The sequence below is a fragment of the Pseudophryne corroboree genome, chromosome 2 (assembly GCF_028390025.1).
Source record: "Pseudophryne corroboree isolate aPseCor3 chromosome 2, aPseCor3.hap2, whole genome shotgun sequence".
In the NCBI taxonomy this organism is placed as follows: domain Eukaryota; kingdom Metazoa; phylum Chordata; class Amphibia; order Anura; family Myobatrachidae; genus Pseudophryne; species Pseudophryne corroboree.
Window position 1 is genome coordinate 902939185 of NC_086445.1, and position 23923 is coordinate 902963107.

The following is a 23923-nucleotide window of genomic DNA, read 5'->3' on the forward strand; positions in this document are numbered from 1 at the left end:
CTATGCTCCTGCTAGTTGGGGGTGGTTGGGTGTTACTATTTGGTGGAATTAGACATTAAAGGCGGTATTCAATTCTTTTCACCCTCTTCCACACCCATTCTGTTTCTGCTGACGGGCGTGGTATAATCATTTGAGCTTGCTACCCCTGGGGTAGCGAGGGCACCCAACCCGTTACGCAGCTAAACCTGATTACTATGAGCGTGATATGCGCGATATCGGGGCTAACTTTAGAAAGGAAATTAGGCGTGATATATCATTTGAATACCGCCCTAAATGTTTGCATTATGTCTATACATCACCACTATACTTTGTCTTATTACCTATTCATATATCACATTGTGGCTCCTATTCCATTCTCCTGAATTATCCCATTTCCTGCAGATGACAGCTTGTATAACCTTTTTATACTACCATAGTTTACCTTAAAGTAATTTCACATATTAAATACAATTGTAACTAAATCCCCACGTAGGGTTCCTGTATTTACATACAGCCAAGAATTCTGTGGTACCCTTAAAGAGATTAATAAATGTTATGGGGCAGCATGAGCGGTGTAGTGGTTAGCATTACTGCCTCACAGCACTGAGGTCATTGGTTCGCTTTCCACCATGACTCTAACTGTGTGGAGTTTGTATATTCTCCCTGTGCTTGCGTGGGTTTCCTCTGAGTGCCCCGGTTTCCTTCCACAAATCAAAAAAATAGGATTTTAAATACCTACCTGTAAATCCTTTTCTCGTAGTCCATAAGGGATATTGGGGACAGATTAGTACGATGGGGTATAGACGGGTCCAAAGGAGCCAGTGCACTTTAAATTTCTTCAACTGGGTGTGCTGGCTCCGTCCCTCTATGCCTTCTCCTACAGCTCAGTTATAGGTAAAACAGTGCCCGAAGGAGAATTACATACTTGAGAGAAGGAACATAACAAAAAATGTGGTGAGATTTTCACACCAGCACACCAAAACATAACTTAGCCAGCAACATCTGGCAACATTAACAGCAACAGCTGAATAGGAACACATAACAGAGAACCTGCAGAAAGTCACCGCAACGAAGCGGGCGCCTAATATCCCTTATGGACTACAAGAAAAGGATTTTAAGGGATATTGGGGACAGACTAGTACAATGGGGATGTCCCAAAGCTTCCAGAACGGGCGGGAACGTGCGGAGACATTTGCAGCACCGACTGTCCAAACTAGGTATCCTCTTTGGTCAGGGTATCAAACCTGTAGAACTTCACAAAGGTGTTCTTCCCCGACCAGGTAGCAACTCGGCACAGTTGCAGGGCCGAGACTCCACAAGCAGCCGCCCAGGAAGAGCCTAGAGATCTTATAGAGTGGGCCTTCAGAGACTGCGGAACTGGTAAGGCTGCTGACGAATAGGCCTGTTGGATAGTAAGCCTAATCCAATGAGCAATAGACTGCTTAGAAGCACGGCAACCCTTTTTCTGCTCATCATAGAGTACGAACAAGGAATCCGTCTTTCTGATCCGAGCCGTCCTTTTGATATTAATTTTCAAGGCTTGCACAGCATCCAAAGCCTCCGGAGGAGCAGAAGTGTCAGAACTGGACGGAATCACGATAGGTTAATTCAAGTGAAACGCGGAGACCACCTTAAGCAGGAACTGCTGTCTAATCCTGAGCAGAGCTCTGTTCTCGTAAAAGACCAAGGGGGTCATTCCGAGTTGATCGCACGTAGCAACTTTTTGCTGCTCGTGCCATCAACCTGACGCCGCCTATGGGGGAGTGTGTTATAGCATAGCAGGGCTGCGAACGCTTGTGCAGCCCTGCTATGCTAAAAAAGTTTCACGTAAAACAAGACCAGGGCTGCAGTTACTCACCAAGTACGACGGATCCAGCGGTAAAGGTCCCGTTCCTGACGTCAGACATCCGCCCTCCAAACACCTCGACACGCCTGCGTTGGACTCACCACGCCTGGAAAACGGTGAGTATCCACCCCAGAATGCCTCCTGCCTGTCCGTCTTCTTGCGATCGCCGCTGTGATCACATTTGTCGCTGGCGGCATCGTTGCCCGGCGACGATCATCGCCATGCAACGACGCGCGTGCACAATGCATCCGCCGCGCATGCGCATTTCCGCCCCATATGCACCACATCAAAGAACCGCTGCGTGCAAACGGGTCGGAATGATCCCCCAAGTACACGACACGACAAGGCCCCTAATTCTGAGATATGCCTTGCAGAAGCCAGGGCCAGTAACATCACCGTTTTCCACATGAGGTACTTATCTTCTACTGTCGTCAGAGGTTCCAACCAGGAGGACCGTAGAAAACGTAACACTACATCCAGATCCCAAGGTGCCGTAGGTGGCACGAATGGAGGTTGTATGTGAAGCACCCCTTGCAAGAAGGTCTGAACTTCTGGCAAGAGAACCAACTTCTTCTGGAAGAAGATGGAAAGAGATGAAATCTGGACCTTAATGGATCCCAGATGTAAGCCTTTATCCACTCCAGCCTGCAGTAATCGTAGGAACCTTCCCAAGTTGAATTCTGCAGAGGGATATGTGCGTTCCTCGCACGAAGAGACATATCTCCGCCAGATATGATGATAGTGTTTTGACGTCACAGGTTTTCTGTCTTGCACCATAGTGGCAATGACCTTTTTGGAAAGCCCTTTGTGAGCTAGGATGTTATGCTCAATTTCCATGCCATCAAATGAAGCCGCCGTAAGTCCGGGTAGACGAACGGTCCTTGTTGCAGAAGATCCCTTCTTAGCGGTAGAGGCCAAGGGTCCTATACAGACATGTCCAGAAGAGCCTCGTACCACGCTCTTTGGGGCCAATACGGGGCACTCAAGATTGCTTCCACTCTTTGATGTCTAATCCGCTTGAGCACCCTTGGGATCAGCGGAAACTGAGGAAACAGGTAGACCAACTAGTAAGACCAAGGCTATGTCAGCGCATCCACTGCGCTTGCTTGCGGTCCCTGGTTCGTGAGCAATAGCAGCGAAGCTTCTTGTTGAGATGAGGTGTCATCAAGTTGATCTGTGGGCATCCCCACCTGTCGATGATTTGCTGAAACACCTGAAGGTGTAGTCCCCTCTCCCCCAGATGGAGGTCGTGGCGACTTAGGAAGTCCACTTCCCAGTTGTCCACCCCCGGAATGAAGATCGCGGACAGTGCTCTTGCATTTCTTTCTGCCCAGAGGAGTATTCTTGACACTTCTCACATGCAGGCCTTGCTTTTTTTCCCTCCTTGTCGAGTGATGTACGCCACGGCCGTGGTGTTGTCCAACTGCATCTGGATCGCCTGATCCCGGAGTAGAGGGGATGCCTGAATCAGAGCATTGTAGATAGCCTGAAGTTCCAGAATGTTGATCGGAAGAAGGGCCTCTTGGGAAGACCACCTGCCCTGGAACTGCGCCCCCTGGGTAACAGCTCCCCCATCCTCTCAGACTAGCATCCATCGTGAGGAGGATCCAATCCTGAATCCCAAAGCGTCGACCTTCCAGCAGGCTGGAAGATTGTAGCCACTACAGGAGAGAGATTCTGGCCTGAGGTAACAGCCGAATCATCCGGTGCATCTGAAGATGGGAACCGGACCACTTGTTCAGGATGTCCAATTGGAACGGTCTGGCATGAAACCTTCCGAATTGAATCACCTCGTACGAGGCCACCATCTTTCCCAACAGTTTTATGCAAAGATGAATGGAGACTCGAGGAGGTTGGAGCACCATGCGAACCATGTCTTGAAGTGTTCTTACTTTGTCCTCTGGGAGGAACACTTTCTGTGCTACAGTATCCAGTAGCATCCCCAGGAACAGGAGCAGTGGTGTGACAGCTCCCTGGAGCTCGCTTTTATCAGGAGATCGTCAAGGTATGGAATAACATTGACCCCCTGGACCCTGAGTTGAAACATTAATTCCGCCATTACCTTCGTGAACACCCTCGGAGCTATAGACAGGCCAAAGGGTAACGCCTGAAACTGGTAGTGATCGTTCAGCAGGGCAAACCTCAGATAGGCCTGATGAGGAGGCCAAATTGGGATATGTAGGTATGCGTCCTTGATATCCAGGGACACAAGGAATTCCTGTTGTTCCAGGCCTGCAGTCACCGCTCTCAAAGATTCCATCTTGAATTTGAAAACCTTCAGGTAAGGATTCAAGGACTTCAGATTCAGAATGGGTCTCACAGACCCGTCTGGTTTTGGTACTACGAACAGACTGGAGTAGAAACCCTGTCCTCATTGTAGTAGGGGTACTGGAACAATGACCTGGGACTGGACCAACTTGTTGATGGCCAGCAGTGGCGTACCACGCATATTTTCTAAAGCTGGTAAGCTTGATTTGAAAAATCGTTGGGGAGGAGTACCATCGAACTCCAGCATGTAACCCTGAGAGATAAGGTCCCTTACCCAAGTATCTTGGCAGGGGCCGTACCAGATGTGGTTGTAGTGACGTAACAGAGCTCCCACCACGAGATCCCCTCCGGGTGGGTGGGCACCATCATGCTGAAGTCTTTGCGGAAGCAGAGCTGATGTTCTGGTCCTGAGATCCGGCAACGGCTGGTTTCTCAAGTTTACCTCTGGAGCCTCTAGCTGCGCTGGAGGCCCCTCTGGCCCTAGATTGAAATCTGGAGGGCCGAAAGGACTGAGTAGACGGTCCAGGGTAGGTACGTCTAGCAGCCGGAGCACCCGAAGGGAGAAACGTGGATTTTCCAGCAGTAGCTTTGGAAATCACATGCGTCCAATTCACCTCCAAAGAGCCATTCACCTGTGAAGGGAAAAGATTCCACATTACGTTTGGAGTCAGCATCAGCAATCCACTGACGCAACCATATGGCTCTGTGTGCAGACACAGCCATAACCGTGGTCCTAGCATTAATGTTGCCAATCTCTTTAAGGGAGTCACAGAGGTCTCTTGCCGTGTCCTTAATGTGATTCAAGAAAGTAACAGTATTAACTAAGGCCATATCATCCGAAAGACCTTCCGTAATTTGATTAGCCCAGGAATGAATTGCATGTGTCATCCAGCAACCTGCAATGACCGGCCTTTGAGCAACACCTGCAGCAATGTAAATAGATTTCAGAGTGGTCTCAAGATTTCTATCTCCCGAGTCCTTTAGCGTAAAGGAGCCCGGAGCAGGGAGTACCGCCTTTTTAGAAAGGTGGGAGACTGAGATGTCTACTGCTGGAGACTCCTCCCAGAATTTCCTGCCTTCAAGAGCAAAGGGCAATGTATGCAAAAACCGTTTTGCCTGACATTTCTTATCTGGAGTCTTCCAGGCTATTTTAAATAAGTCATCCAATGCCTTGGAATCAGGAAATGTGACTGTCAGTTTGTCTGTGGGAGGAAAAAGGACTGCTGAGTAGTAGCATCCTCCAGGGGGAGCTTTAACAGATCCCTAATAGCCAATATGAGGGGTTCAATAACCTGGGTAATGGTGAAATCCCCAGTTATGGGGTCCACATTATCCCCTTCATCCTATCAGTATCTGATAGGAGTGCAGGTAGAGCACGTTTTTGTGCACCTGTAGTAGACAGAGGGGGATGTTTAGCAGCTAGACTTGCCACTGCTTGTTGCAGTTCCTGAGTCTTATTTGCATTTGCAGTGAGCTGAGATGACATATCAGACATCATATTTTAGCCCCCAACCAGGAAGGCTCTGGACTCTCCCCCACATTGAAATCAGCATTCTGAGATGGCTGACTACACTGCACACATGATATTGAGCCAGAAGAACTAGGAGAGAATCTAGCATTACATACACTGCATGATTTCTGTTTTACCATTGTGAGTCAGAAAAACAGGTATAATACACATACAACACAGCCTGATATTGATATATTGCAAGCCTGCCCAATTGCATGTGAGAGGAGACACAGGAGAGAAGACCCCAACGCACCCAGCGCTGCACAGCCCCAGTGAGGCTGTCAGCGTTTTTATGTGTAAACACAGTGAGACTGTAATATGATAAAATCCCTCAGAGGGATGTTATTGTTCACTAGTATAGAAGCTCTCCCCCTCTACACGCGGTACCAGCAATCTAGGAACTGTTTGGAGGAGCTGTGGAGGCTGCTGCTATGCAGAGGAAGGCGTCAAAATGCCGCTAAGCCCGCTCTCGTGTAGCTCCGAACCCCCGCCTTGGCGCCAGAGCAACTTCTGTATATTTATACTGGCCATGTCTCCCAATATGTACAACCTCACATAAATGCTTAGTTTACTATATTTAGCCAGTCTCACGCAGGGGCTACAGCGGGTCCTCCCCAGGAGGGACCCGTACGCCACACCCGCGCTTTCAGACGCACAGTAAGACCGGGGGACCCCCTAGCGGGGGCCCATGGTTGGTACTCACCACCGATGAACACCTTCAGGCAGCGTTAAGGGTGTGCGGCATACTGCGGCTGCGACAACCAAGGCGCCATGCCCCGCTGAACAAACAGCAGGGAAGCGGCTCTGCACCTCAAGAGGCCGGTGACCGGAAAATAAGATTTTACTTACCGATAAATCTATTTCTCGTAGTCCGTAGTGGATGCTGGGGACTCCGTCAGGACCATGGGGATTAGCGGCTCCGCAGGAGACAGGGCACAAAAATAAAGCTTTAGGATCAGGTGGTGTGCACTGGCTCCTCCCCCTATGACCCTCCTCCAAGCCTCAGTTAGGATACTGTGCCCGGACGAGCGTACACAATAAGGAAGGATTTTGAATCCCGGGTAAGACTCATACCAGCCACACCAATCACACCGTACAACTTGTGATCTGAACCCAGTTAACAGTATGACAACGTAGGAGCCTCTGAACAGTCGGCTCACAACAATAACAACCCGATTTCTTTGTAACAATATCTATGTACAAGTATTGCAGACAATCCGCACTTGGGATGGGAGCCCAGCATCCACTACGGACTACGAGAAATAGATTTATCGGTAAGTAAAATCTTATTTTCTCTAACGTCCTAGTGGATGCTGGGGACTCCGTCAGGACCATGGGGATTATACCAAAGCTCCCAAACGGGCGGGAGAGTGCGGATGACTCTGCAGCACCGAATGAGAGAACTCCAGGTCCTCTTTAGCCAGGGTATCAAATTTGTAGAATTTTACAAACGTGTTCTCCCCCGACCACGTAGCTGCTCGGCAGAGTTGTAATGCCGAGACCCCTCGGGCAGCCGCCCAGGATGAGCCCACCTTCCTTGTGGAATAGGCCTTGACAGATTTAGGCTGTGGCAGGCCTGCCACAGAATGTGCAAGTTGAATTGTGCTACAAATCCAACGAGCAATCGTCTGCTTAGAAGCAGGAGCACCCAGCTTGTTGGGTGCATACAGTATAAACAGCGAGTCAGATTTTCTGACTCCAGCCGTCCTTGAAATATATATTTTCAATGCCCTGACAACGTCCAGCAACTTGGAATCCTCCAAATCGCTAGTAGCCGCAGGCACCACAATAGGCTGGTTCAGGTGAAACGCTGACACCACCTTAGGCAGAAAATGAGGACGCGTCCGCAGTTCTGCCCTGTCCGAATGGAAAATCAGATATGGGCTTTTATACGATAAAGCCGCCAATTCTGACACTCTCCTGGCTGAAGCCAGGGCCAGTAGCATGGTTACTTTCCATGTAAGATATTTCAAATCCGCCGATTTGAGTGGCTCAAACCAATGGGATTTGAGAAAATCCAAAACTACATTAAGGTCCCACGGAGCCACTGGGGGCACAACCGGGGGCTGTATATGTAGTACTCCTTTTACAAAAGTCTGGACTTCAGGAACTGAAGCCAATTCTTTCTGGAAGAAAATCGACAGGGCCGAAATTTGAACCTTAATGGACCCCAACTTGAGGCCCATAGACAATCCTGTTTGCAGGAAATGTAGGAATCGACCCAATTGAAATTCCTCCGTGGGGGCCTTCCTGGCCTCACACCACGCAACATATTTTCTCCAAATGCGGTGATAATGTTGTGCAGTCACCTCCTTCCTGGCTTTTACCAGTGTAGGAATGACCTCTTCCGGAATGCCTTTTTCCCTTAGAATTCGGCGTTCAACCGCCATGCCGTCAAACGCAGCCGCGGTAAGTCTTGGAATAGACACGGTCCCTGCTGAAGCAGGTCCCGTCTTAGAGGTAGAGGCCACGGATCTTCCGTGAGCATCTCCTGAAGTTCCGGGTACCAAGTTCTTCTTGGCCAATCCGGAGCCACGAGTATCGTTCTTACTCCCCTTTGCCGTATAATTCTCAGTACTTTTGGTATGAGAGGCAGAGGAGGAAACACATACACTGACTGGAACACCCACGGCGTTACCAGAGCGTCCACAGCTATTGCCTGAGGGTCTCTTGACCTGGCGCAATACCTGTCCAGTTTTTTGTTGAGGCGAGACGCCATCATGTCCACCTTTGGTTTTTCCCAACGGTTCACAATCATGTGGAAGACTTCTGGATGAAGTCCCCACTCTCCCGGGTGTAGATCGTGTCTGCTGAGGAAGTCTGCTTCCCAGTTGTCCACTCCCGGAATGAACACTGCTGACAGTGCTATCACATGATCTTCCGCCCAGCGAAGAATCCTTGCAGCTTCTGCCATTGCTCTCCTGCTTCTTGTGCCGCCCTGTCTGTTTACGTGGGCGACTGCCGTGATGTTGTCCGACTGGATCAACACCGGCTGACCCTGAAGCAGGGGTTTTGCCAGGCTTAGAGCATTGTAAATCGCTCTTAGCTCCAGTATATTTATGTGAAGAGACATCTCCAGGTTTGACCATACTCCCTGGAAGTTTCTTCCCTGTGTGACCGCTCCCCAGCCTCTCAGACTGGCATCCGTGGTCACCAGGACCCAGTCCTGTATGCCGAATCTGCGGCCCTCTAACAGATGAGCACTCTGCAACCACCACAGAAGAGACACCCTTGTCCGTGGCGACAAGGTTATCCGCTGATGCATCTGCAGATGCGATCCGGACCATTTGTCCAGCAGATCCCACTGAAAAGTTCGTGCGTGGAATCTGCCGAATGGAATCGCTTCGTAAGAAGCCACCATCTTTCCCAGGACTCTTGTGCATTGATGCACAGACACTTTCCCTGGTTTTAGGAGGTTCCTGACAAGTTCGGATAACTCCTTGGCTTTCTCCTCCGGAAGAAACACCTTTTTCTGAACCGTGTCCAGAATCATTCCCAGGAACAGCAGACGTGTCGTCGGGGTCAATTGAGATTTTGGAAAATTCAGAATCCACCCGTGCTGTTGCAGCACTATTTGGGTTAGTGCTACTACGTCCCCCAGCTGTTCCCTGGACCTTGCCCTTATCAGGAGATCGTCCAAGTAAGGGATAATTAATACGCCTTTTCTTCGTAGAAGAAACATCATTTCAGCCATTACCTTGGTAAAGACCCGAGGTGCCGTGGACAATCCAAACGGCAGCGTCTGAAACTGATAATGACAGTTTTGCACCACGAACCTGAGGTACCCTTGATGTGAAGGGCAAATTGGGACATGCAGGTAAGCATCCTTGATGTCCAGGGACACCATAAAGTCCCCTTCTTCCAGATTCGCTATCACTGCTCTGAGTGACTCCATCTTGAACTTGAATTTTTGTATGTACAGGTTCAAAGATTTCAGATTTAGAATAGGTCTTACCGAGCCGTCCGGCTTCGGTACCACAAATAGTGTGGAATAATACCCCTTTCCCTGTTGTAGGAGGGGTACCTTGACTATCACCTGCTGAGAATACAGCTTGTGAATGGCTTCCAATACCGTCGCCCTGTCTGAGGGAGACGTTGGCAGAGCAGACTTTAGGAACCGGCGAGGGGGAGACTTCTCGAATTCCAACCTGTAACCCTGAGATATTATCTGCAGGATCCAGGGGTCCACCTGTGAGTGAGCCCACTGTGCGCTGAAATTCTTGAGTCGACCCCCCACCGCCCCTGAGTCCGCTTGTAAAGCCCCAACGTCATGCTGAGGGCTTTGCAGAAGCCGGGGGGGGCTTCTGCTCCTGGGAAGAAGCTGCTTGGTGCACTCTCTTACCCTTTCCTTTGCCTCGGGGCAAATATGACTGTCCTTTCGCCCGCTTGTTCCTATAGGAACGAAAGGACTGCGGCTGAAAAGACGGTGTCTTTTTCTGTTGGGAGGGGACCTGAGGTAAAAAGGTGGATTTCCCGGCTGTTGCCGTGGCCACCAAATCCGATAGACCGACCCCAAATAATTCCTTTCCCCTTATACGGCAATACTTCCATATGCCGTTTGGAATCCGCATCACCTGACCATTGTCGCGTCCATAAACTTCTTCTGGCAGATATGGACATCGCACTTACTCTCGATGCCAGAGTGCAAATATCCCTCTGTGCATCTCGCATATATAGAAATGCATCCTTTAAATGCTCTATAGTCAGTAAAATACTGTCCCTATCCAGGGTATCAATATTTTCAGTCAGGGAATCCGACCAAACCACCCCAGCACTGCACATCCATGCAGAGGCGATGGCTGGTCGCAGTATAACACCAGTATGAGTGTATATACTTTTCAGGGTAGTTTCCAGCCTCCTATCCGCTGGATCCTTGAGGGCGGCCGTTTCAGGAGACGGTAACGCCACTTGTTTTGATAAGCGTGTGAGCGCCTTATCCACCCTAGGGGGTGTTTCCCAGCGCGCCCTAACCTCTGGCGGGAAAGGATATAATGCCAATAACTTCTTTGAAATTAGCAGTTTTCTATCGGGGTTAACCCACGCTTCATCACACACTTCATTCAATTCTGATTCAGGAAAAACTACAGGTAGTTTTTTCAGACCCCACATAATACCCCTTTTTGTGGTACATGCAGTATCAGAGATATGTAAAGCCTCCTTCATTGCCGTGATCATATAACGTGTGGCCCTACTGGAAAATACGTTTGTTTCTTCACCGTCGACACTAGATTCGGTGTCCGTGTCTGGGTCTGTGTCGACCGACTGAGGTAAAGGGCGTTTTACAGCCCCTGACGGTGTCTGAGACGCCTGTACAGGTACTAACTGGTTTTCCGGCCGTCTCATGTCGTCAACTGATTTTTGTAATGTGCTGACATTATCACGTAATTCCATAAATAAAGCCATCCATTCCGGTGTCGACTCCCTAGGGGGTGACATCACCATTACCGGCAATTGCTCCGCCTCCACACCAACATCTTCCTCATACATGTCGACACACACGTACCGACACACAGCAGACACACAGGGAATGCTCTTATCGAAGACAGGACCCCACTAGCCCTTTGGGGAGACAGAGGGAGAGTTTGCCAGCACACACCCAAGCGCTATAAATATATAGGAACAACCCTATAGAAGTGTTGTCTCCCTTATAGCAGCTTAATATATATCAAAAACGCCAAAAAAAAGTGCCCCCCCCTCTCTTTTTTACCCTGTTTCTGTAGTGCAGTGCAGGGGAGAGTCCTGGGAGCCTTCCTCGCAGCGGAGCTGAGCAGGAAAATGGCGCTGTGTGCTGAGGAGATAGGCCCCGCCCCCTATTTCGGCGGGCTCTTCTCCGGAGTTTGTGAGACCTGGCAGGGGTTAAATACATCCATATAGCCCCAAGGGCTATATGTGATGTATTTTTTAGCCAGAACAAGGTATTCTCATTGCTGCCCAGGGCGCCCCCTGCAGCGCCCTGCACCCTCCGTGACCGCTGGTGTGAAGTGTGTGACAACAATGGCGCACAGCTGCAGTGCTGTGCGCTACCTCATGAAGACTGAAAAGTCTTCTGCCGCCGGTTTCTGGACCTCTTCGCTTTTCGGCATCTGTAAGGGGGTCGGCGGCGCGGCTCCGGGACCGGACTCCATGGCTGGGCCTGTGTTCGATCCCTCTGGAGCTAATGGTGTCCAGTAGCCTAAGAAGCCAATCCATCCTGCACGCAGGTGAGTTCACTTCTTCTCCCCTAAGTCCCTCGTTGCAGTGAGCCTGTTGCCAGCAGGAAAATAAAAAACCTAAAAACTTTTTCTAAGCAGCTCTTTAGGAGAGCCACCTAGATTGCACCCTGCTCGGATGGGCACAAAAACCTAACTGAGGCTTGGAGGAGGGTCATAGGGGGAGGAGCCAGTGCACACCACCTGATCCTAAAGCTTTATTTTTGTGCCCTGTCTCCTGCGGAGCCGCTAATCCCCATGGTCCTGACGGAGTCCCCAGCATCCACTAGGACGTTAGAGAAAACCAGATAGGGGCTTTTACATGACAAAGCCGCCAATTCTGACACAAGCCTAGCCGAAGCTAAGGCCAATAGCATGACCACTTTCCACGTGAGATATTTTAACTCCACGGTCTTAAGTGGCTCAAACCAGTGAGATTTCAGGAAACTCAACACCACGTTAAGATCCCAAGGTGCCACTGGTGGCACAAAAGGGGGCTGAATATGCAGCACTCCCTTTACAAACGTCTGAACTTCAGGTAGAGAAGCTAGTTTTTTATGAAAGAAAATGGATAAGGCCGAAATGTGGACCTTAATGGACCCCAATTTTAAGCCCAAAGTCACTCCCGACTGTAGGAAGTGAAGGAAACGGCCCAGCTGGAATTCCTCTGTAGAGGCATTCCTGGCCTCACACCCAGCAACATATTTTCGCCGTATACGGTGATAATGTTTAGCCGTCACGTCCTTCCTAGCCCTTATCAGCGTAGGAATAACCTCATCCGGAATCCCTTTTTTCTACTAGGATCCGGCGTTCAACCGCCATGCCGTCAAACGCAGCTGCGGTAAGTCTTGGAACAGACAAGGTCCCTGCTGCAACAGATCCTGCCCTAGAGGCAGAGGCCATGGGTCCTCTGTGAGCATTTCTTGCAGCTCTGGATACCAAGTCCTTCTTGGCCAATCCGGAACAATGAGTATTGTTCTCACTCCTCTTTTCCTTATGATTCTCAGCACCTTGGGTAAGAGAGGAAGAGGAGGAAACACATAAACCAACTGGAACATCCACGGTGTCACCAGTGCGTCTACAGCTATCGCCTGAGAGTCTCTTGACCTGGCGCAATACCTCTGTAGCTTTTTGTTGAGGCGGGATGCCATCATGTCCACCTGTGGCAGTTCCCACCGACCTACAATCTGTGCGAAGACTTCTTGATGAAGTCCCCCCTCTCCCGGGTGGAGGTCGTGCCTGCTGAGGAAGTCTGCTTCCCAGTTGTCCACTCCCGGAATGAACACTGCTGACAGTGCTCGTACGTGATTCTCCGCCCATCGAAGAATTCTGGTGGCTTCTCGCCACCCTGCTCCTTGTGCCGCCTTGGCGGTTTACATGAGCCACTGGGGTGATGTTGTCTGATTGGATCAGCACCGGTTGCGAAGCAGGGTCTCCGCTTGACTTAGGGCGTTGTAAATGGCCCTTAGTTCCAGGATATTTATGTGAAGGCAAGTCTCCTGACTTGACCACAGCCCTTGGAAACTTCTTCCCTGAGTGACTGCCCCCCACCCTCGGAGGCTTGCATCCGTGGTCACCAGGACCCAGTCCTGAATGCCAAACCTGCGGCCCTCGAGAAGGTGAGTACTCTGCAGCCACCACAGGAGAGATACCCTGGCCCCGGGGAATAGGGTGATTAACCGATGCATCTAAAGATGTGATCCGGACCACTTTGTCCAGTAAGTCCCATTAGAAGGTCCTCTCATGGAACCTGCCGAAAGGAATGGCCTCGTATGATGCCACCATCCTTCCCAGGACTCGAGTGCAGTGATGCACTGACACCTGTTTTGGTTTTAATAGATTCCTGACCAGTGTCACGAGCTCCTGAGCTCTCTCTATCGGGAGATAAACCCTTTTCTGGTCTGTGTCTAGGATCATGCCTAGGAGAGGCAGATGAGCTGTAGGAACCAACTGCGACTTTGGAATATATAGAATCCAGCCGTGTTGCCGTTACACTTCCAGAGAAAGTGATACGCTGTTCAGCCACTGCTCTCTTGATCTCGCTTTTATGAGGAGATCGTCCAAGTACGTGATAATAGCGACACCTTGCTTCCGCAGGAGCACCATCATTTCCGCCATTACCTTGGTGAATATTCTCGGAGCCGTGGAGAGACCAAACGGCAACGTCTGAAATTGGTAATGACAATCCCGTACCGCAATTCTGAGGTACGCCTGATGAGGTGGATAAATGGGGACATGAGGGTATGCCGCCTTTATGTTCCGAGTCACGATAAAATCTCCCCCTTTCAGGCTTGTAACGACCGCTCTTAGCGATTCCATCTTGAACTTGAACCTTTTCAGGTATATGTTCAGGGGATTTTAAATTCAATATGGGTCTGACCGAACCGTCTGGTTTCGGGACTACCACATGGTCGAATAATAACCCCCTCCTTGTCGAAGGAGGGGAACCTTGACCACCACCTGTTGAAGATACAATTTGTGAATTGCAGTTAACCCTGTTTCCCTCTCGTGGGGGGAAGCCGGCAGGGCCGTCAGTGAGGAGGCATCTTCTCAAAGTCCAGCTTGTATCCCTGGGACACAATATCTATTGCCCAGGGATCTAACAGGGAGTGAACCCACTTGTTGCAGAACTTACGAAAGCGTGCCCCCACCGGGCCTAGCTCCGTCTGTGGAGCCCCAGCGACATGCAGTGGATTTTCATAGAGGCCGGGGAGGACTTCTGTTCCTGGGAACTAGCTGTGTTGTGCAGCTTCTTTCCTCTGGCCCCGCCTCTGGCAAGAAAGGACGCACCTCGGACTTTCTTGTTTCTTTGTTCGAAAAGCTGCATTTGATAATGACGTGCTTTCCTAGGCTGTGCCGGTAAAATATATATATATATATATATATACTAGGGTCTCAATTTCTGCTGATAAGGTACCTGTCCACGCCGCCCCAGCGCTATAAACCCATGCCGACACAGTCGCCGGTCTGAGTAGTGTACCAGAATGTGCACGCTATCTGCAGGATCCCTGAGAATAGCTAGGGCTACCTTCTGGGTAAACGTGACACCCTAGGGGAAGATTCCCATAACATCCTGGCCCTAGTGGGGAAAGGATACTGCCTGAGAATTCTTTGTGGGAAGCTGCAGTCTCTTGTCTGGAGATTCCCACTCTTTTTCCTCATGAGAGGAGGGAAATTTACCTCAGCTTTCTTCCCCTTAAACATGTGTACCCTTGTGTCAGGGACAAATGAGTCATCAGTGATATGCAAATTATTATTATTATCCTTTATTTATATGGCGCCACAAGGGTTCCGCAGTGCCCAATTACAGAGTACATATGCACATAATCAAAACAGGAAAACAGTGACTTACAGTTGAAGACAATATAGGACAAGTACAGGGCAACTAAGCATAACTACACCAGTAAACATAGAGATAAGTTCCAGGTGGCCAAAAAACTGCGGGATCTGGGCAGTTGAGGATTATTAAAGTAAGAAACGTATAAGCACATGAGGGAAGAGGGCCCTACTCGTGAGAGCTTACATTCTAAGGGGATGGGTAGACAGACAGGGGTGACACAGATGGGGTACATAGAGAGCGTGGAACAGAGGGTTAGGTTGAGATTTGGCTAGGTTTGGTAAAGAAATGGGTCTTAAGAGCCCGTTTGAAGTTTTGTAGAGAGGTGGAGAGTCTGAGGGGGAGAGGTAAAGAATTCCAGAGAAAGGGAGCAGCACGTGAAAAATCTTGGAGATAGGAGTGGGAGGAAGTAATCAGAAGACAGGAGAGTCGGCGTGCATTAGCAGAGCGAAGAGGACGGGTGGGAGAGTAAAGGGAGATAAGGTCAGAGATGTAGATGGGAGAGGAGTGGGTGAGAGCTTTGTAAGTGAGTGTGAGAAGTTTGAATTGGATTCTGAAAGGGAAGGAAAGCCAGTGGAGGGCCTGTAGGAGAGGGGAGGTAGACGTAGTGCGTTTGGTGAGGAATATGAGCCTGGCAGCAGCATTGAGGATAGATTGGAGTGGAGAGAGGTAATTGTCAGGGAGGCCAGTTAAGAGGAGATTACAGTAGTCCAGTCTGGAAATAATGAGTGAGTGAATAATGATCTTAGTGGCATCCTGGGTGAGAAAAGGTCTGATTCTGGAAATGTTTTTGAGATGAAAATGACAGGTTTGTGAGAGGTGCTGAATGTGTGGTTTGAAGGAGAGGGAGGAGTCAAGGATTACGCCAAGACAGCGTACTTGGGGGCTAGGGGAGATAGTCGTGCCATCAATGGATAATGAGATTGTGGGAGGTGAGGCTGTGCGGGAGGGTGGGAAGATGATCAGCTCAGTCTTAGACATGTTGAGTTTAAGAAAGCGCTGAGACATCCAGGAAGAGATAGCAGAAAGACAGTTTGAGGTACGAGTGAGGAGAGCCGTGGAGAGATCAGGGGAGGAGAGGTAGATTTGAGTGTCATCAGCATAGAGGTGGTATTGGAAGTTAAAAGAACTAATGAGTTCACCTAAAGAGGACGTATAGAGAGAGAAAAGGAGAGGACCAAGAACAGAGCCTTGGGGGACACCAACAGTTAGTGGAAGTGGGGGGGGGAGGTAGCATCATGAGAGGAGACAGAAGGAACGATCAGAGAGGTAGGAGGACAGCCAGGAGAGGGCAGTATCACGCAGACCAAGCGAGTGAAGGATTTGCAGAAGGAGAGGGTGGTCCACAGTGTCAAAAGCAGCAGAGAGGTCAAGAAGAATAAGCAGAGAGTAGTGGCCCATAGATTTGGCTGCATGGAGGTCATTGCAGACTTTTGTGAGGGCAGTTTCAGTGGAGTGGAGAGAACGGAAACCAGACTGGAATGGGTCAAGCAGTGAGTGAGAGGAAAGAAAGGCAGTGAGGCGATTATAGACAATACGCTCAAGAAGTTTGGAGGCAAAGCGGAGAAGAGAGATGGGTCGATAGTTGGAGAGAGTGTTAGGATCAAGGGTAGGTTTTTTTAAGAATAGGGGAGACAAGAGCATGCTTGAAGGCAGAGGGGACAGTGCCTGATGAAAGGGAGAGATTGAGAAGGTGGGCAAGATGGGAACAGGCAGAAGGAGAGAGGTAGCGGAGGAGGTGGGAGGGGATAGGGTCGAGCGGGGAGGTTGTGGGGGGGGGGGAGGAATGGATGAGGGCCATGACTTCCTCGCCAGATACATGGGAGAAAGATGTCAGAGTTGGTAAGAGGGAAGGGGAGGGGTGGCAAGGGATGGGTGGTGGCTGGTTGCTGGTCTGGTGGGATGTGATATCCTGACGTATGGAGTCAATCTTGGATGTGAAATAAGTGGTAAAGTCAAGAGCAGACAATGAGGAGGTGGTGGTGGGCAGAGGAGGGAGTTAACAGTGGCAAAGAGGCGCCGGGGGTTGGAAGACTGGGTAAAAATGAGGATTTTGAAGTATGATTGTTTAGCAAGGGAAAGGGCAGTACTGAAGGATGAGAGCATGAATTTGAAATGGAGGAAGTCTGCTTTAGAGCGTGATTTCCTCCACTGTCGCTCGGCAGTACGTGAGCATTTTTGTAGATATCTGGTGCATTTGGTGTGCCAGGGTTGAGGTGTTGATATGCGAGGGTGAATAGTGGTTGGTGGAGCAACAGAGTCAAGGGCAGAAGTAAGAGATGCATTGTATAGGGATGTGGCTTGTTCAGGGCATGTGAGAGAGAGAAGAGGAGAGAGAAGGGAGTCAAACAGGGAGGATAGGGATCAGGTGTCAATAGCCTCAATGTTACACTTCGTGATGGTAGCCTTAGGAGGGAGAGATGGGGAAGCAGAGATAGATAAGTTAAAAGAGAGCAAGTGGTGGTCAGAGAGGGGAAAAGGGGAATTGGAGAAATCAGAAATATCACAGCGGTGAGTGAAAACCAGATCCAGTGAGCTCCCGTTCACATGGGAGGGTGAGGTGGTCCACTGGGAGAGACCAAGTGAAGAGGTGAGGTTAAGGAGTTTAGAGGCAGGTGATTTTGTGGGGTTATCGATAGGGATGTTGAAATCACCTAGAATAATGGAGGGAATGTCAGAAGAGAGGAAGTGAGGTAGCCAGGAAGCAAAGTTGTCGAGGAATTTGGAGGAAATGCCAGGTGGACGGTAAATTACAGCAACTCGAAGATTAGTAGGTTGGTAGAGGCGTATTGCATGGACCTCAAATGTAGAGAATGTAAGAGAAGGTTCTGGAGGTATAAGTTGGTATGTGTAGCTTGAGGGTAAAAGGATCCCAACACCACCCTCATGGCGACCCCCGGGTCGGGGTGTGTGTGAGAATGTGAGGCCCCCAGCAGAGAGAGCAGCAGGAGAAGTGGTGTCATGAGGAGTAATCCAGGTTTCTGTAATGGCCAGGAGGTGCAGGGAGTTGGAAATGAAAAGGTCATGAGTGGGGGCCAGTTTGTTGCAAATAGATCTGGCATTCCAGAGTGCACAGGATAGGGGGTATGAGTTTGTGGGAGAGATGTGAATGAGATTATCAGGATTGCTGTAGCGTTGAGGTAGGAGTAATTTGGAAGGAAAGGATAAAGAGGGTGTGATGATGGTGCTGGGGCCTTGGCTAGGAAGGGAGACTGCATGAGTGAGACAGGGAGGGAGTGCAGTTTGATACTGGTGGAGGAGAGGCGAGGAGACAGGCAGAGGAGGGAGAGAGCAGGGTTGAGTGGTGGGGTATAAATGGTGTGAAGGGGCAGAAGTGAATTGTAATGGGGAAACAGAAGAGGGGTAGGGAGGCAGACAGAGGAGAGGAGAGAGGATGAGATGTAGGAGACTGGGAGAGATGATTGAGGTGGTAACAGGGGACAGAATAAAGGATTAGAAAGACAATGAGTAATGGGGGTTGCCAGCCTGGCCATAGTGTGGATGGGGTGAAAACTGGTAGTAAAATGAGAATAGGAGGAGGAGTGGTGGCTGTATGAGAGAGCAGTGAAGTTTGCAGAAAGAAATACGATTTGCAAGTATTTAAAATGATGTTAATATCTACAAATTACCAGTAAATCAAATATTTATTGATGTTAGATGGAAAATAACACAGTGTTGGCAAACCACAAGTCAGTGTTACTTCATCAAATATGCTTCTCAATAAAACATTTGTTTTCCAGGTATTTGCAGGGTCAGAGTAAAAATAAGAATTTACTTACCGATAATTCTATTTCTCGGAGTCCGTAGTGGATGCTGGGGTTCCTGAAAGGACCATGGGGAATAGCGGCTCCGCAGGAGACAGGGCACAAAAAGTAAAGCTTTAGGATCAGGTGGTGTGCACTGGCTCCTCCCCCTATGACCCTCCTCCAAGCCTCAGTTAGGATACTGTGCCCGGACGAGCGTACACAATAAGGAAGGATTTATGAATCCCGGGTAAGACTCATACCAGCCACACCAATCACACTGTACAACCTGTGATCTGAACCCAGTTAACAGTATGATAACAGCGGAGCCTCTGAAAAGATGGCTCACAACAAATAATAACCCGATTTTTGTAACTATGTACAAGTAATGCAGATAATCCGCACTTGGGATGGGCGCCCAGCATCCACTACGGACTCCGAGAAATAGAATTATCGGTAAGTAAATTCTTATTTTCTCTATCGTCCTAGTGGATGCTGGGGTTCCTGAAAGGACCATGGGGATTATACCAAAGCTCCCAAACGGGCGGGAGAGTGCGGATGACTCTGCAGCACCGAATGAGAGAACTCCAGGTCCTCCTTAGCCAGGGTATCAAATTTGTAGGATTTTACAAACGTGTTTGCCCCTGACTAAATAGCCGCTCGGCAAAGTTGTAAAGCCGAGACCCCTCGGGCAGCCGCCCAAGATGAGCCCACCTTCCTTGTGGAATGGGCATTTACATATTTTGGCTGTGGCAGGCCTGCCACAGAATGTGCAAGCTGAATTGTATTACACATCCAACTAGCAAAAGTCTGCTTAGAAGCAAGAGCACCCAGTTTGTTGGGTGCATACAGGATAACAGCAAGTCAGTTTTCCTGACTCCAGCCGTCCTGGAACCTATATTTTCAGGGCCATGACCACATCTAGCAACTTGGAGTCCTCCAAGTCCCTAGTAGGCGCAAGACACCACAATAAGCTGGTTCAGGTGAAACACTGACACCACCTTAGGGAGAGAACTGGGGACGAGTCCGCAGCTCTGCCCTGTCCGAATGGACAAACAGATATGGGCTTTTTTGAGAAAAAAACCACCAATTTGACACTCGCCTGGTCCAGGCCAGGTCCAAGAGCATGTTCACTTTTCATGTGAGATGCTTCAAATCCACAGATTTGACTGGTTTTAAACCAATGTGTTTTGAGGAATCCCAGAACTACGTTGAGATCCCACAGTGCCACTGGAGGCACAAAAGGGGGTTGTATATGCAATACTCCCTTGACAACCTCTGGACTTCAGGAACTGAAGCCAATTCTTTCTGGAAGAAAAATCGACAGGGACGAAATTTGAACCTTAATGGACCCCAATTTGAGGCCCATAGACACTCCTGTTTGCAGGAAATGCAGGAATCGACCGAGTTGAAATTTCTTCGTGGGGCCTTCCTGGCCTCACCACCACGCAACATATTTTCGCCACATGTGGTGATAATGTTGTGCGGTCACCTCCTTTCTGGCTTTGACCAGGGTAGGAATGACCTCTTCCTGAATGCCTTTTCCCTTAGGATCCGGCGTTCCACCGCCATGCCGTCAAACGCAGCTGCGGTAAGTCTTGGAACAGACATGGTACTTGCTGAAACAAGTCCCTTCTTAGCGGCAGAGGCCATAAGTCCTCTGTGAGCATCTCTTGAAGTTCCGGGTACCAAGTCCTTCTTGGCCAATCCGGAGCCATGAGTATAGTTCTTACTCCTCTACGTCTTATAATTCTCAGTACCTTAGGTATGAAAAGCAGAGGATGGAACACATACACCGACTGGTACACCCACGGTGTTACCAGAACGTCCACAGCTATTGCCTGAGGGTCTCTTAACCTGGCGCAATACCTGTCCCGTTTTTTGTTCAGACGGGACGCCATCATGTCCACCTTTGGTAATTCCCAACGGTTTACAATCATGTGGAAAACTTCCCCATGAAGTTCCCACTCTGCCGGGTGGAGGTCGTGCCTACTGAGGAAGTCTGCTTCCCAGTTTCCATTCCCGGAATGAAACACTGCTGACAGTGCTATCACATGATTTTCCGCCCAGCGAAAAGTCCTTGCAGTTTTTGCCACTGCCCTCCTGCTTCTTGTGCCGCCCTGTCTATTTACGTGGGCGACTGCCGTGATGTTTTATCCCACTGGATCAATACCGGCTGACCTTGAAGCAGAGGTCTTGCTAAGCTTAGAGCATTATAAATTTACCCTTAGCTATATTTATGTGGAGAAAAGTCTCCAGACTTGATCACACTCCCTGGAAATTTTTTCCTTGTGTGACTGCTCCCCAGCCTCTCGGGCTGGCCTCCGTGGTCACCAACATCCAAAACTGAATGCCGAATCTGCGGCCCTCTAGAAGATGAGCACTCTGTAACCACCACAGGAGAGACACCCTTGTCCTTGGATATAGGGTTATCCGCTGATGCATCTGAAGATGCGATCCGGACCATTTGTCCAGCAGATCCCACTGAAAAGTTCTTGCATGAAATCTGCCGACTGGAATTGCTTCGAAGGAAGTCACCATTTTTTTACCATGGCCCTTGTGCAATGATGCACTGATTTTAGGAGGTTCCTGACTAGCTCGGATAACTCCCTGGCTTTCTCTTCCGGGAGAAACACCTTTTTCTGGACTGTGTCCAGAATCATCCCTAAGCACAGGAGACTTGTTGTCGGGATCAGCTGCGATTTTGGAATATTTAGAATCCACCCCTGCTGTTGTAACAGTATCCGAGATAGTGCTACTCCGACCTCCAACTGTTCCCTGGACTTTGCCCTTATCAGGAGATCGTCCAAGTAAGGGATAATTAAGACGCCTTTTCTTCGAAGAAGAACCATCATTTCGGCCATTACCTTGGTAAAGACCCGGGGTGCCGTGGACAATCCAAACGGCAGCGTCTGAAACTGATAGTGACAGTTCTGTACCACGAACCTGAGGTACCCTTAGTGATAAGGGCAAATTTGGGACATGGAGGTAAGCATCCCTGATGTCTCGGGACACCATATAGTCCCCTTCTTCCCGGTTCGTTATCACTGCTCTGAGTGACTCCATCTTGATTTGAACCTTTGTAAGTGTTCAAATTTTTTTAGATTTAGAATAGGTCTCACCTAGCCTTTTGGCTTCAGTACCACAATATAGTGTGGAATAATACCCCTTTTCTTGTTGTAGGAGGGGTAATTTAATTATCACCTGCTGGGAATACAGCTCGTGAATTGTTTCCCATACTGCCTCCTTGTCGGAGGGAGACCTTGGTAAAGCAGACTTCAGGAGCCTGCGCAGGGGAAACGTCTCGACATTCCAATCTGTACCCCTGGGATACTACTTGTAGGATCCAGGGGTCCTGTACGGTCTCAGCGTCATGCTGAGAGCTTGTCAGAAGCGGTGGAACGCTTCTGTTCCTGGGAATGGGCTGCCTGCTGCAGTCTTCTTCCCTTTCCTCTATCCCTGGGCAGATATGACTCTTATAGGGACGAAAGGACTGAAGCTGAAAAGACGGTGTCTTTTTCTGCAGAGATGTGACTTAGGGTAAAAACGGTGGATTTTCCAGCAGTTGCCGTGGCCACCAGGTCCGATGGACCGACCCCAAATAACTCCTCTTCCTTTATACGGCAATACACCTTTGTGCCGTTTGGAATCTGCATCACCTGACCACTGTCGTGTCCATAAACATCTTCTGGCAGATATGGACATCGCACTTACTCTTGATGCCAGAGTGCAAATATCCCTCTGTGCATCTCGCATATATAGAAATGCATCCTTAAATGCTCTATAGTCAATAAAATACTGTCCCTGTCAAGGGTATCAATATTTTTAGTCAGGGAATCCGACCAAGCCACCCCAGCTCTGCACATCCAGGCTGAGGCGATCGCTGGTCGCAGTATAACACCAGTATGTGTGTATATACTTTTTATGATATTTTCCAGCCTCCTGTCAGCTGGCTCCTTGAGGACGGCCCTATCTATAGACGGTACCGCCACTTGTTCTGATAAGCGTGTGAGCGCCTTATCCACCCTAAGGGGTGTTTCCCAACGCGCCCTAACTTCTGGCGGGAAAGGGTATACCGCCCATATTTTCTATCGGGGGGAACCCACGCATCATCACACACTTCATTTAATTTATCTGATTCAGGAAAAACTACGGTAGTTTTTTCACATCCCACATAATACCCTCTTTTGTGGTACTTGTAGTATCAGAAATATGTAACACCTCCTTCATTGCCCTTAACGTGTGGCCCTAATAAGGAATACGTTTGTTTATTCACCGTCGACACTGGATTCAGTGTCCCTGTCTGTGTCTGTGTCGACCGACTAAAGTAAACGGGCGTTTTAAAACCCCTGACGGTGTTTTTGAGACGTCTGGACCGGTACTAATTGTTTGTCGGCCGTCTCATGTCGTCAACCGACCTTGGCGCGTGTTGACATTATCACGTAATTCCCTAAATAAGCCATCCATTCCGGTGTCGACTCCCTAGAGAGTGACATCACCATTACAGGCAATTGCTCCGCCTCCTCACCAACATCGTCCTCATACATGTCGACACACACGTACCGACACACAGCACACACACAGGGAATGCTCTGATAGAGGACAGGACCTACTAGCCCTTTGGAGAGACAGAGGGAGAGTTTGCCAGCACACACCAAAAACGCTATAATTATATAGGGACAACCTTATATAAGTGTTTTCCCTAATAGCATCTTTTTTATATATTTCTAAACGCCAAATTAGTGCCCCCCCTCTCTGTTTTAACCCTGTTTCTGTAGTGCAGTGCAGGGGAGAGCCTGGGAGCCTTCCCTCCAGCCTTTCTGTGAGGGAAAATGGCGCTGTGTGCTGAGGAGATAGGCCCCGCCCCTTTTTCGGCGGCCTCGTCTCCCGCTCTTAACGGATTCTGGCAGGGGTTAAATATCTCCATATAGCCCCCGGAGGCTATATGTGAGGTATTTTTAGCCAAAAATAGGTTTTCATTGCCTCCCAGGGCGCCCCCCTCCCAGCGCCCTGCACCCTCAGTGACTGCCGTGTGAAGTGTGCTGAGAGGAA

At 49.4% G+C, this 23923-nt stretch overlaps 1 protein-coding gene across 2 annotated transcripts in view; it reads right to left on the reverse strand.

Annotated features, from left to right (window-relative positions):
- Nucleotides 1–23923, reverse strand: part of ORAI2 (ORAI calcium release-activated calcium modulator 2) — a 113391-nt gene that overhangs the window by 20461 nt on the left and 69007 nt on the right. The gene's annotated exons all lie outside the window — the stretch shown is intronic.